The 13460-nt window shown below is 54.4% G+C and overlaps 1 protein-coding gene across 1 annotated transcript in view; it reads left to right on the top strand.

Annotated features, from left to right (window-relative positions):
* The window catches only part of LOC143933032 (putative oxidoreductase YteT), a 259999-nt gene that overhangs the window by 150599 nt on the left and 95940 nt on the right, over nucleotides 1–13460 (top strand). The window lies entirely within an intron of this gene.

Genomic DNA, 13460 nt, shown 5'->3' with positions numbered 1-13460 from the left:
TGCAGGAACTTCTTCTGGTCGCACCGATTCGGACGCCGGAAATGGGCTGCGATTTGGTGTGTCAGATCGGCACAATGTGAACGGAGGAATACTGTCAGAGCTTCATTGAAGAAGCTGATTGGCTCCCCTCCCCCAATATGTGAATAATAAAGGAGAACATTAAAGTAGAATTCCGAGATTTATAATAAAACATCCGAGATCCGACCAACGTTTCCGTCCCGGGACCGGGGATCAGGAGCGGGGGATCAGGAGCGGGGGATCAGGAGCGGGGATCAAGAGCGGGGATCAGGAGCGGGGGATCAGGAACGGGGGATCAGGACCGGGGATCAGGACCGGGGATCAAGAGCGGGGATCAAGAGCGGGGATCAGGACCGGGGATCAGGACCGGGGATCAAGAGCGGGGATCAGGACCGGGGATCAAGAGCGGGGATCAGGACCGGGGATTCAGGAGCGGGGATCAGGACCGGGGATCAAGAGCGGGGATCAGGACCGGGGATCAGGACCGGGGATCAAGAGCGGGGATCAAGAGCGGGGATCAGGACCGGGGATTCAGGAGCGGGGATCAGGACCGGGGATCAAGAGCGGGGATCAGGACCGGGGATCAGGAGCGGGGATCAGGAGTGGGGATCAAGAGCGGGGATCAGGAGCGGGGATTGGGAGCGGGGATTGGGAGCGGGGCTCGGGAGCGGGGCTCGGGAGCGGGGCTCGGGAGCGGGGATCGGGAGCGGGGATCGGGAGCGGGGATCGGGAGCGGGGATCAAGAGCGGGGATCAGGACCGGGGATTCAGGAGCGGGGATCAGGACCGGGGATCAAGAGCGGGGATCAGGACCGGGGATCAGGAGCGGGGATCAGGAGCGGGGATCAGGAGTGGGGATCAGGAGCGGGGATTGGGAGCGGGGATCGGGAGCGGGGATCGGGAGCGGGGATCAGGACCGGGGATCAAGAATATTTATAGAACTTCTTCTCCCAGTTTGTGGTCTCCTGTCTATAGACTCCGCCCTCTAATGGTTTAACCAATCATATCCTGCATTTGATTCCTTATAGCCTGTATGCCTCGGGGGAGGGGGGGGGGCATTTGTTTTCATGTACAGTACCTGGGGGGTGATTTCTATAGATGTGTCAGAAACCATGAATCAGACTGAGACAGAAGTACAATCAAATCACACTTATTTATTAAATAAAAATAAAACGGTAAATAGAGAAAGTGTAGTCAAAGCAAAGCCAGAGTCCAGTAACCGGATCGGGTAGTCAGCCAGGCCAGAAGTCAGGGATCCAAGTAGAGGAACAGCAAGCAGGATAAGGAGCCAGAAGGGATGTCAGCAAGCCAGTCTTTAAACAGAAGCGCAGGAGATGGTTTCTTGTGATGTGACCAAGGCGAAGGCAGAGATGAAATGAGCTGGACAGCTTTAAATAGGCAGGTCAGACGAGCATCATCAGGAACAGCTGGTAACTGTGGAGAGAGATGAGAGCTGGCAATTAGCCGACAGCTGAGCAGCCAGCCCAGAGAAGGATGGGCTAAGCCAGCCCTGACAAGATGGTGACCCCTGTAGGATTTCTATGGATGGTGACCCCCGTATGCACATACAGTGAGGGGAAAAGTATTTGATTGGCTGCTGATTCTGTACGTTTTCCCCACTGACAAAGAAACGATCGTCTATAATTTTATTGGTCTGTTTATTATAACAGTGAGAGACAAAATAACAAGAAAAATATCCATTTCATAAAAGTTATAAATTGATTTGCATTTAAATGAGTGAAATAAGTATGTGAACCCCTCACAGAACATGACGTAGTAGTTGTTGGAGATCACAGAGGTCAGACGTTTCTTGGAGTTGGCCTCCAGGTTCGCACATCTCAGGAGGGATTTTGTCCTCTTTGCAGATCTTCTCCAAGTCATTGAGGTTTCCAGGCTGACGTTCAGTAACTTGAACCTTCAGCTCCCTCCACATATTTTCTATGGGATTAAGGTCTGGAGACTGGCTAGGCCGCCCCAGGACCTTCATGTGCTTTTTCTTGAGCCACTCCCTTGTTGCCTTGGCCGTGTGTTTTGGGCCATTGTCATGCTGGAAGACCCATCCATGACCCATCTTCAAGGGAAGGAGGTTCTCACCCAAGATTTGATGGTCCATGGCCCTGTCCATCGTCCCTTTGATGCGGTGAAGTTGTTCCCCAAAGCATAATGTTTCCACCTCCATGTATGACGGTGGGGGATGGTGTTCTTGGGGTCCTAGGTCCTCCATGTATGACGGTGGGGGATGGTGTTCTTGGGGTCATAGGTCCTCCATGTATGACGGTGGGGGATGGTGTTCTTGGGGTCATAGGACCTCCATGTATGACGGTGGGGGATGGTGTTCTTGGGGTCATAGGTCCTCCATGTATGATGGTGGGGGATGGTGTTCTTGGGGTCATAGGTCCTCCATGTATGACGGTGGGGGATGGTGTTCTTGGGGTCATAGGACCTCCATGTATGACGGTGGGAGATGGTGTTCTTGGGGTCATAGGTCCTCCATGTATGACGGTGGGGGATGGTGTTCTTGGGGTCATAGGTCCTCCATGTATGACGGTGGGGGATGGTGTTCTTGGGGTCATAGGACCTCCATGTATGACGGTGGGGGATGGTGTTCTTGGGGTCATAGGTCCTCCATGTATGACGGTGGGGATGGTGTTCTTGGGGTCATAGGACCTCCATGTATGACGGTGGGGGATGGTGTTCTTGGGGGTCATAGGTCCTCCATGTATGATGGTGGGGGATGGTGTTCTTGGGGTCATAGGTTCTCCATGTATGATGGTGGGGGGTGGTGTTCTTGGGGTCCTAGGACCTCCATGTATGACGGTGGGGGATGGTGTTCTTGGGGTCATAGGTCCTCCATGTATGATGGTGGGGGATGGTGTTCTTGGGGTCATAGGTCCTCCATGTATGACGGTGGGGGATGGTGTTCTTGGGGTCATAGGTCCTCCATGTATGACGGTGGGGGATGGTGTTCTTGGGGTCATAGGTCCTCCATGTATGACAGTGGGGGATGGTGTTCTTGGGGTCATAGGTCCTCCATGTATGACGGTGGGGGGATGGTGTTCTTGGGGTCATAGGACCTCCATGTATGACGGTGGGGGATGGTGTTCTTGGGGTCATAGGACCTCCATGTATGACGGTGGGGGATGGTGTTCTTGGGGTCATAGGTTCTCCATGTATTACGGTGGGGGATGGTGTTCTTGGGGTCATGGGTTCTCCATGTATGACGGTGGGGGATGGTGTTCTTGGGGTCATGGGTTCTCCATGTATGACGGTGGGGGATGGTGTTCTTGGGGTCATAGGTCCTCCATGTATGACGGTGGGGGGATGGTGTTCTTGGGGTCATAGGACCTCCGTGTATGACGGTGGGGGATGGTGTTCTTGGGGTCATAGGACCTCCATGTATGACGGTGGGGGATGGTGTTCTTGGGGTCATAGGTCCTCCATGTATGACGGTGGGGGATGGTGTTCTTGGGGTCATAGGTCTTCCATGTATGACGGTGGGGGATGGTGTTCTTGGGGTCATAGGTCCTCCATGTATGACGGTGGGGGGATGGTGTTCTTGGGGTCATAGGACCTCCATGTATGACGGTGGGGGATGGTGTTCTTGGGGTCATAGGACCTCCATGTATGACGGTGGGGGATGGTGTTCTTGGGGTCATAGGTTCTCCATGTATGATGGTGGGGGGTGGTGTTCTTGGGGTCATAGGACCTCCATGTATGACGGTGGGGGATGGTGTTCTTGGGGTCATAGGTCCTCCATGTATGACGGTGGGGGATGGTGTTCTTGGGGTCATAGGTCCTCCATGTATGACGGTGGGGGATGGTGTTCTTGGGGTCATAGGTTCTCCATGTATGATGGTGGGGGGATGGTGTTCTTGGGGTCATAGGACCTCCATGTATGACGGTGGGGGATGGTGTTCTTGGGGTCATAGGACCTCCATGTATGACGGTGGGGGATGGTGTTCTTGGGGTCATAGGTTCTCCATGTATGATGGTGGGGGGTGGTGTTCTTGGGGTCCTAGGACCTCCATGTATGACGGTGGGGGATGGTGTTCTTGGGGTCATAGGTCCTCCATGTATGATGGTGGGGGATGGTGTTCTTGGGGTCATAGGTCCTCCATGTATGACGGTGGGGGATGGTGTTCTTGGGGTCATAGGTCCTCCATGTATGACGGTGGGGGATGGTGTTCTTGGGGTCATAGGTCCTCCATGTATGACAGTGGGGGATGGTGTTCTTGGGGTCATAGGTCCTCCATGTATGACGGTGGGGGGATGGTGTTCTTGGGGTCATAGGACCTCCATGTATGACGGTGGGGGATGGTGTTCTTGGGGTCATAGGACCTCCATGTATGACGGTGGGGGATGGTGTTCTTGGGGTCATAGGTTCTCCATTTATGACGGTGGGGGATGGTGTTCTTGGGGTCATGGGTTCTCCATGTATGACGGTGGGGGATGGTGTTCTTGGGGTCATGGGTTCTCCATGTATGACGGTGGGGGATGGTGTTCTTGGGGTCATAGGTCCTCCATGTATGACGGTGGGGGGATGGTGTTCTTGGGGTCATAGGACCTCCGTGTATGACGGTGGGGGATGGTGTTCTTGGGGTCATAGGACCTCCATGTATGACGGTGGGGGATGGTGTTCTTGGGGTCATAGGTCCTCCATGTATGACGGTGGGGGATGGTGTTCTTGGGGTCATAGGTCTTCCATGTATGACGGTGGGGGATGGTGTTCTTGGGGTCATAGGTCCTCCATGTATGACGGTGGGGGGATGGTGTTCTTGGGGTCATAGGACCTCCATGTATGACGGTGGGGGATGGTGTTCTTGGGGTCATAGGACCTCCATGTATGACGGTGGGGGATGGTGTTCTTGGGGTCATAGGTTCTCCATGTATGATGGTGGGGGGTGGTGTTCTTGGGGTCATAGGACCTCCATGTATGACGGTGGGGGATGGTGTTCTTGGGGTCATAGGTCCTCCATGTATGACGGTGGGGGATGGTGTTCTTGGGGTCATAGGTCCTCCATGTATGACGGTGGGGGATGGTGTTCTTGGGGTCATAGGTCCTCCATGTATGACGGTGGGGGATGGTGTTCTTGGGGTCATAGGTCCTCCATGTATGACGGTGGGGGGTGGTGTTCTTGGGGTCATAGGTCCTCCATGTATGACAGTGGGGGATGGTGTTCTTGGGGTCATAGGTCCTCCATGTATGACGGTGGGGGGATGGTGTTCTTGGGGTCATAGGACCTCCATGTATGACGGTGGGGGATGGTGTTCTTGGGGTCATAGGACCTCCATGTATGACGGTGGGGGATGGTGTTCTTGGGGTCATAGGTTCTCCATGTATGATGGTGGGGGATGGTGTTCTTGGGGTCATAGGTCCTCCATGTATGACGGTGGGGGATGGTGTTCTTGGGGTCATAGGTCTTCCATGTATGACGGTGGGGGATGGTGTTCTTGGGGTCATAGGTCCTCCATGTATGACGGTGGGGGGATGGTGTTCTTGGGGTCATAGGACCTCCATGTATGACGGTGGGGGATGGTGTTCTTGGGGTCATAGGACCTCCATGTATGACGGTGGGGGATGGTGTTCTTGGGGTCATAGGTTCTCCATGTATGATGGTGGGGGGTGGTGTTCTTGGGGTCATAGGACCTCCATGTATGACGGTGGGGGATGGTGTTCTTGGGGTCATAGGTCCTCCATGTATGACGGTGGGGGATGGTGTTCTTAGGGTCATAGGTCCTCCATGTATGACGGTGGGGGATGGTGTTCTTGGGGTCATAGGTCCTCCATGTATGACGGTGGGGGATGGTGTTCTTGGGGTCATAGGTCCTCCATGTATGACGGTGGGGGGTGGTGTTCTTGGGGTCATAGGTCCTCCATGTATGACGGTGGGGGGATGGTGTTCTTGGGGTCATAGGACCTCCATGTATGACGGTGGGGGATGGTGTTCTTGGGGTCATAGGACCTCCATGTATGACGGTGGGGGATGGTGTTCTTGGGGTCATAGGTTCTCCATGTATGATGGTGGGGGATGGTGTTCTTGGGGTCATAGGACCTCCATGTATGACGGTGGGGGATGGTGTTCTTGGGGTCATAGGTTCTCCATGTATGATGGTGGGGGATGGTGTTCTTGGGGTCATAGGTCCTCCATGTATGACGGTGGGGGATGGTGTTCTTGGGGTCATAGGTCCTCCATGTATGACAGTGGGGGGTGGTGTTCTTGGGGTCATAGGTCCTCCATGTATGATGGTGGGGGATGGTGTCCTTGGGGTCATAGGACCTCCATGTATGACGGTGGGGGATGGTGTTCTTGGGGTCATAGGACCTCCATGTATGACGGTGGGGGATGGTGTTCTTGGGGTCATAGGTTCTCCATGTATGATGGTGGGGGATGGTGTTCTTGGGGTCATAGGACCTCCATGTATGACGGTGGGGGATGGTGTTCTTGGGGTCATAGGACCTCCATGTATGACGGTGGGGGATGGTGTTCTTGGGGTCATAGGACCTCCATGTATGACGGTGGGGGATGGTGTTCTTGGGGTCATAGGTTCTCCATGTATAATGGTGGGGGATGGTGTTCTTGGGGTCATAGGTCCTCCATGTATGACAGTGGGGGGTGGTGTTCTTGGGGTCATAGGTCCTCCATGTATGATGGTGGGGGATGGTGTTCTTGGGGTCATAGGACCTCCATGTATGACGGTGGGGGATGGTGTTCTTGGGGTCATAGGTCCTCCATGTATGACGGTGGGGGATGGTGTTCTTGGGGTCATAGGTCCTCCATGTATGATGGTGGGGGATGGTGTCCTTGGGGTCATAGGACCTCCATGTATGACGGTGGGGGATGGTGTTCTTGGGGTCATAGGACCTCCATGTATGACGGTGGGGGATGGTGTTCTTGGGGTCATAGGTCCTCCATGTATGACAGTGGGGGGTGGTGTTCTTGGGGTCATAGGTCCTCCATGTATGATGGTGGGGGATGGTGTCCTTGGGGTCATAGGACCTCCATGTATGACGGTGGGGGATGGTGTTCTTGGGGTCATAGGACCTCCATGTATGACGGTGGGGGATGGTGTTCTTGGGGTCATAGGTTCTCCATGTATGATGGTGGGGGATGGTGTTCTTGGGGTCATAGGACCTCCATGTATGACGGTGGGGGATGGTGTTCTTGGGGTCATAGGACCTCCATGTATGACGGTGGGGGATGGTGTTCTTGGGGTCATAGGACCTCCATGTATGACGGTGGGGGATGGTGTTCTTGGGGTCATAGGTTCTCCATGTATAATGGTGGGGGATGGTGTTCTTGGGGTCATAGGTCCTCCATGTATGACAGTGGGGGGTGGTGTTCTTGGGGTCATAGGTCCTCCATGTATGATGGTGGGGGATGGTGTTCTTGGGGTCATAGGACCTCCATGTATGACGGTGGGGGATGGTGTTCTTGGGGTCATAGGTTCTCCATGTATGATGGTGGGGGATGGTGTTCTTGGGGTCATAGGATCTCCATGTATGACGGTGGGGGATGGTGTTCTTGGGGTCATAGGTCCTCCATGTATGATGGTGGGGGATGGTGTTCTTGGGGTCATAGGTCCTCCATGTATGACGGTGGGGGATGGTGTTCTTGGGGTCATAGGTTCTCCATGTATAATGGTGGGGGATGGTGTTCTTGGGGTCATAGGTCCTCCATGTATGACAGTGGGGGGTGGTGTTCTTGGGGTCATAGGTCCTCCATGTATTATGGTGGGGGATGGTGTTCTTGGGGTCATAGGACCTCCATGTATGACGGTGGGGGATGGTGTTCTTGGGGTCATAGGTTCTCCATGTATGATGGTGGGGGATGGTGTTCTTGGGGTCATAGGATCTCCATGTATGACGGTGGGGGATGGTGTTCTTGGGGTCATAGGACCTCCATGTATGATGGTGGGGGATGGTGTTCTTGGGGTCATAGGTTCTCCATGTATGATGGTGGGGGATGGTGTTCTTGGGGTCATAGGATCTCCATGTATGACGGTGGGGGATGGTGTTCTTGGGGTCATAGGTCCTCCATGTATGATGGTGGGGGATGGTGTTCTTGGGGTCATAGGTCCTCCATGTATGATGGTGGGGGATGGTGTTCTTGGGGTCATAGGATCTCCATGTATGACGGTGGGGGATGGTGTTCTTGGGGTCATAGGTCCTCCATGTATGACGGTGGGGGATGGTGTTCTTGGGGTCATAGGTCCTCCATGTATGATGGTGGGGGATGGTGTTCTTGGGGTCATAGGTCCTCCATGTATGATGGTGGGGGATGGTGTTCTTGGGGTCATAGGACCTCCGTGTATGACGGTGGGGGATGGTGTTCTTGGGGTCATAGGACCTCCATGTATGACGGTGGGGGATGGTGTTCTTGGGGTCATAGGTCCTCCATGTATGACGGTGGGGGATGGTGTTCTTGGGGTCATAGGTCTTCCATGTATGACGGTGGGGGATGGTGTTCTTGGGGTCATAGGTCCTCCATGTATGACGGTGGGGGGATGGTGTTCTTGGGGTCATAGGACCTCCATGTATGACGGTGGGGGATGGTGTTCTTGGGGTCATAGGACCTCCATGTATGACGGTGGGGGATGGTGTTCTTGGGGTCATAGGTTCTCCATGTATGATGGTGGGGGGTGGTGTTCTTGGGGTCATAGGACCTCCATGTATGACGGTGGGGGATGGTGTTCTTGGGGTCATAGGTCCTCCATGTATGACGGTGGGGGATGGTGTTCTTGGGGTCATAGGTCCTCCATGTATGACGGTGGGGGATGGTGTTCTTGGGGTCATAGGTTCTCCATGTATGATGGTGGGGGGATGGTGTTCTTGGGGTCATAGGACCTCCATGTATGACGGTGGGGGATGGTGTTCTTGGGGTCATAGGACCTCCATGTATGACGGTGGGGGATGGTGTTCTTGGGGTCATAGGTTCTCCATGTATGATGGTGGGGGGTGGTGTTCTTGGGGTCCTAGGACCTCCATGTATGACGGTGGGGGATGGTGTTCTTGGGGTCATAGGTCCTCCATGTATGATGGTGGGGGATGGTGTTCTTGGGGTCATAGGTCCTCCATGTATGACGGTGGGGGATGGTGTTCTTGGGGTCATAGGTCCTCCATGTATGACGGTGGGGGATGGTGTTCTTGGGGTCATAGGTCCTCCATGTATGACAGTGGGGGATGGTGTTCTTGGGGTCATAGGTCCTCCATGTATGACGGTGGGGGGATGGTGTTCTTGGGGTCATAGGACCTCCATGTATGACGGTGGGGGATGGTGTTCTTGGGGTCATAGGACCTCCATGTATGACGGTGGGGGATGGTGTTCTTGGGGTCATAGGTTCTCCATTTATGACGGTGGGGGATGGTGTTCTTGGGGTCATGGGTTCTCCATGTATGACGGTGGGGGATGGTGTTCTTGGGGTCATGGGTTCTCCATGTATGACGGTGGGGGATGGTGTTCTTGGGGTCATAGGTCCTCCATGTATGACGGTGGGGGGATGGTGTTCTTGGGGTCATAGGACCTCCGTGTATGACGGTGGGGGATGGTGTTCTTGGGGTCATAGGACCTCCATGTATGACGGTGGGGGATGGTGTTCTTGGGGTCATAGGTCCTCCATGTATGACGGTGGGGGATGGTGTTCTTGGGGTCATAGGTCTTCCATGTATGACGGTGGGGGATGGTGTTCTTGGGGTCATAGGTCCTCCATGTATGACGGGGGGGGATGGTGTTCTTGGGGTCATAGGACCTCCATGTATGACGGTGGGGGATGGTGTTCTTGGGGTCATAGGACCTCCATGTATGACGGTGGGGGATGGTGTTCTTGGGGTCATAGGTTCTCCATGTATGATGGTGGGGGGTGGTGTTCTTGGGGTCATAGGACCTCCATGTATGACGGTGGGGGATGGTGTTCTTGGGGTCATAGGTCCTCCATGTATGACGGTGGGGGATGGTGTTCTTGGGGTCATAGGTCCTCCATGTATGACGGTGGGGGATGGTGTTCTTGGGGTCATAGGTCCTCCATGTATGACGGTGGGGGATGGTGTTCTTGGGGTCATAGGTCCTCCATGTATGACGGTGGGGGGTGGTGTTCTTGGGGTCATAGGTCCTCCATGTATGACAGTGGGGGATGGTGTTCTTGGGGTCATAGGTCCTCCATGTATGACGGTGGGGGGATGGTGTTCTTGGGGTCATAGGACCTCCATGTATGACGGTGGGGGATGGTGTTCTTGGGGTCATAGGTTCTCCATGTATGATGGTGGGGGATGGTGTTCTTGGGGTCATAGGTCCTCCATGTATGACGGTGGGGGATGGTGTTCTTGGGGTCATAGGTCTTCCATGTATGACGGTGGGGGATGGTGTTCTTGGGGTCATAGGTTCTCCATGTATGATGGTTGGGGATGGTGTTCTTGGGGTCATAGGTCCTCCATGTATGACGGTGGGGGATGGTGTTCTTGGGGTCATAGGTCTTCCATGTATGACGGTGGGGGATGGTGTTCTTGGGGTCATAGGTCCTCCATGTATGACGGTGGGGGGATGGTGTTCTTGGGGTCATAGGACCTCCATGTATGACGGTGGGGGATGGTGTTCTTGGGGTCATAGGACCTCCATGTATGACGGTGGGGGATGGTGTTCTTGGGGTCATAGGTTCTCCATGTATGATGGTGGGGGGTGGTGTTCTTGGGGTCATAGGACCTCCATGTATGACGGTGGGGGATGGTGTTCTTGGGGTCATAGGTCCTCCATGTATGACGGTGGGGGATGGTGTTCTTGGGGTCATAGGTCCTCCATGTATGACGGTGGGGGATGGTGTTCTTGGGGTCATAGGTCCTCCATGTATGACGGTGGGGGATGGTGTTCTTGGGGTCATAGGTCCTCCATGTATGACGGTGGGGGGTGGTGTTCTTGGGGTCATAGGTCCTCCATGTATGACGGTGGGGGGATGGTGTTCTTGGGGTCATAGGACCTCCATGTATGACGGTGGGGGATGGTGTTCTTGGGGTCATAGGACCTCCATGTATGACGGTGGGGGATGGTGTTCTTGGGGTCATAGGTTCTCCATGTATGATGGTGGGGGATGGTGTTCTTGGGGTCATAGGACCTCCATGTATGACGGTGGGGGATGGTGTTCTTGGGGTCATAGGTTCTCCATGTATGATGGTGGGGGATGGTGTTCTTGGGGTCATAGGACCTCCATGTATGACGGTGGGGGATGGTGTTCTTGGGGTCATAGGTTCTCCATGTATGATGGTGGGGGATGGTGTTCTTGGGGTCATAGGTCCTCCATGTATGACGGTGGGGGATGGTGTTCTTGGGGTCATAGGTCCTCCATGTATGACAGTGGGGGGTGGTGTTCTTGGGGTCATAGGTCCTCCATGTATGATGGTGGGGGATGGTGTCCTTGGGGTCATAGGACCTCCATGTATGACGGTGGGGGATGGTGTTCTTGGGGTCATAGGACCTCCATGTATGACGGTGGGGGATGGTGTTCTTGGGGTCATAGGTTCTCCATGTATGATGGTGGGGGATGGTGTTCTTGGGGTCATAGGACCTCCATGTATGACGGTGGGGGATGGTGTTCTTGGGGTCATAGGACCTCCATGTATGACGGTGGGGGATGGTGTTCTTGGGGTCATAGGACCTCCATGTATGACGGTGGGGGATGGTGTTCTTGGGGTCATAGGTTCTCCATGTATGACAGTGGGGGGTGGTGTTCTTGGGGTCATAGGTCCTCCATGTATGACGGTGGGGGATGGTGTTCTTGGGGTCATAGGACCTCCATGTATGACGGTGGGGGATGGTGTTCTTGGGGTCATAGGTTCTCCATGTATGACAGTGGGGGGTGGTGTTCTTGGGGTCATAGGTTCTCCATGTATGACGGTGGGGGATGGTGTTCTTGGGGTCATAGGTCCTCCATGTATGATGGTGGGGGATGGTGTTCTTGGGGTCATAGAACCTCCATGTATGACGGTGGGAGATGGTGTTCTTGGGGTCATAGGTCCTCCATGTATGACGGTGGGGGATGGTGTTCTTGGGGTCATAGGTCCTCCATGTATGACGGTGGGGGATGGTGTTCTTGGGGTCATAGGACCTCCATGTATGACGGTGGGGGATGGTGTTCTTGGGGTCATAGGTCCTCCATGTATGATGGTGGGGGATGGTGTTCTTGGGGTCATAGGTTCTCCATGTATGATGGTGGGGGATGGTGTTCTTGGGGTCATAGGTTCTCCATGTATGATGGTGGGGGATGGTGTTCTTGGGGTCATAGGATCTCCATGTATGACGGTGGGGGATGGTGTTCTTGGGGTCATAGGTCCTCCATGTATGATGGTGGGGGATGGTGTTCTTGGGGTCATAGGTCCTCCATGTATGACGGTGGGGGATGGTGTTCTTGGGGTCATAGGTTCTCCATGTATAATGGTGGGGGATGGTGCTCTTGGGGTCATAGGACCTCCATGTATGACGGTGGGGGATGGTGTTCTTGGGGTCATAGGTTCTCCATGTATGATGGTGGGGGATGGTGTTCTTGGGGTCATAGGTCCTCCATGTATGATGGTGGGGGATGGTGTTCTTGGGGTCATAGGTCCTCCATGTATGACGGTGGGGGATGGTGTTCTTGGGGTCATAGGACCTCCATGTATGACGGTGGGGGATGGTGTTCTTGGGGTCATAGGTCCTCCATGTATGATGGTGGGGGATGGTGTTCTTGGGGTCATAGGTTCTCCATGTATGATGGTGGGGGATGGTGTTCTTGGGGTCATAGGTCCTCCATGTATGACGGTGGGGGATGGTGTTCTTGGGGTCATAGGTCCTCCATGTATGATGGTGGGGGATGGTGTTCTTGGGGTCATAGAACCTCCATGTATGACGGTGGGAGATGGTGTTCTTGGGGTCATAGGTCCTCCATGTATGACGGTGGGGGATGGTGTTCTTGGGGTCATAGGTCCTCCATGTATGACGGTGGGGGATGGTGTTCTTGGGGTCATAGGACCTCCATGTATGACGGTGGGGGATGGTGTTCTTGGGGTCATAGGTCCTCCATGTATGATGGTGGGGGATGGTGTTCTTGGGGTCATAGGTTCTCCATGTATGATGGTGGGGGATGGTGTTCTTGGGGTCATAGGTTCTCCATGTATGATGGTGGGGGATGGTGTTCTTGGGGTCATAGGTCCTCCATGTATGACGGTGGGGGATGGTGTTCTTGGGGTCATAGGTTCTCCATGTATAATGGTGGGGGATGGTGCTCTTGGGGTCATAGGACCTCCATGTATGACGGTGGGGGATGGTGTTCTTGGGGTCATAGGTTCTCCATGTATGATGGTGGGGGATGGTGTTCTTGGGGTCATAGGATCTCCATGTATGACGGTGGGGGATGGTGTTCTTGGGGTCATAGGTCCTCCATGTATGATGGTGGGGGATGGTGTTCTTGGGGTCATAGGTCCTC

Source organism: Lithobates pipiens, unplaced genomic scaffold (assembly GCF_037356315.1).
Source record: "Lithobates pipiens isolate NorthernLeopardFrog02 unplaced genomic scaffold, aLitPip1_a1.2 Scaffold_27, whole genome shotgun sequence".
Taxonomy (NCBI): domain Eukaryota; kingdom Metazoa; phylum Chordata; class Amphibia; order Anura; family Ranidae; genus Lithobates; species Lithobates pipiens.
The sequence above is the reverse complement of the archived record's forward strand: the minus strand, read 5'-3'. Positions and strand labels throughout refer to the sequence as shown.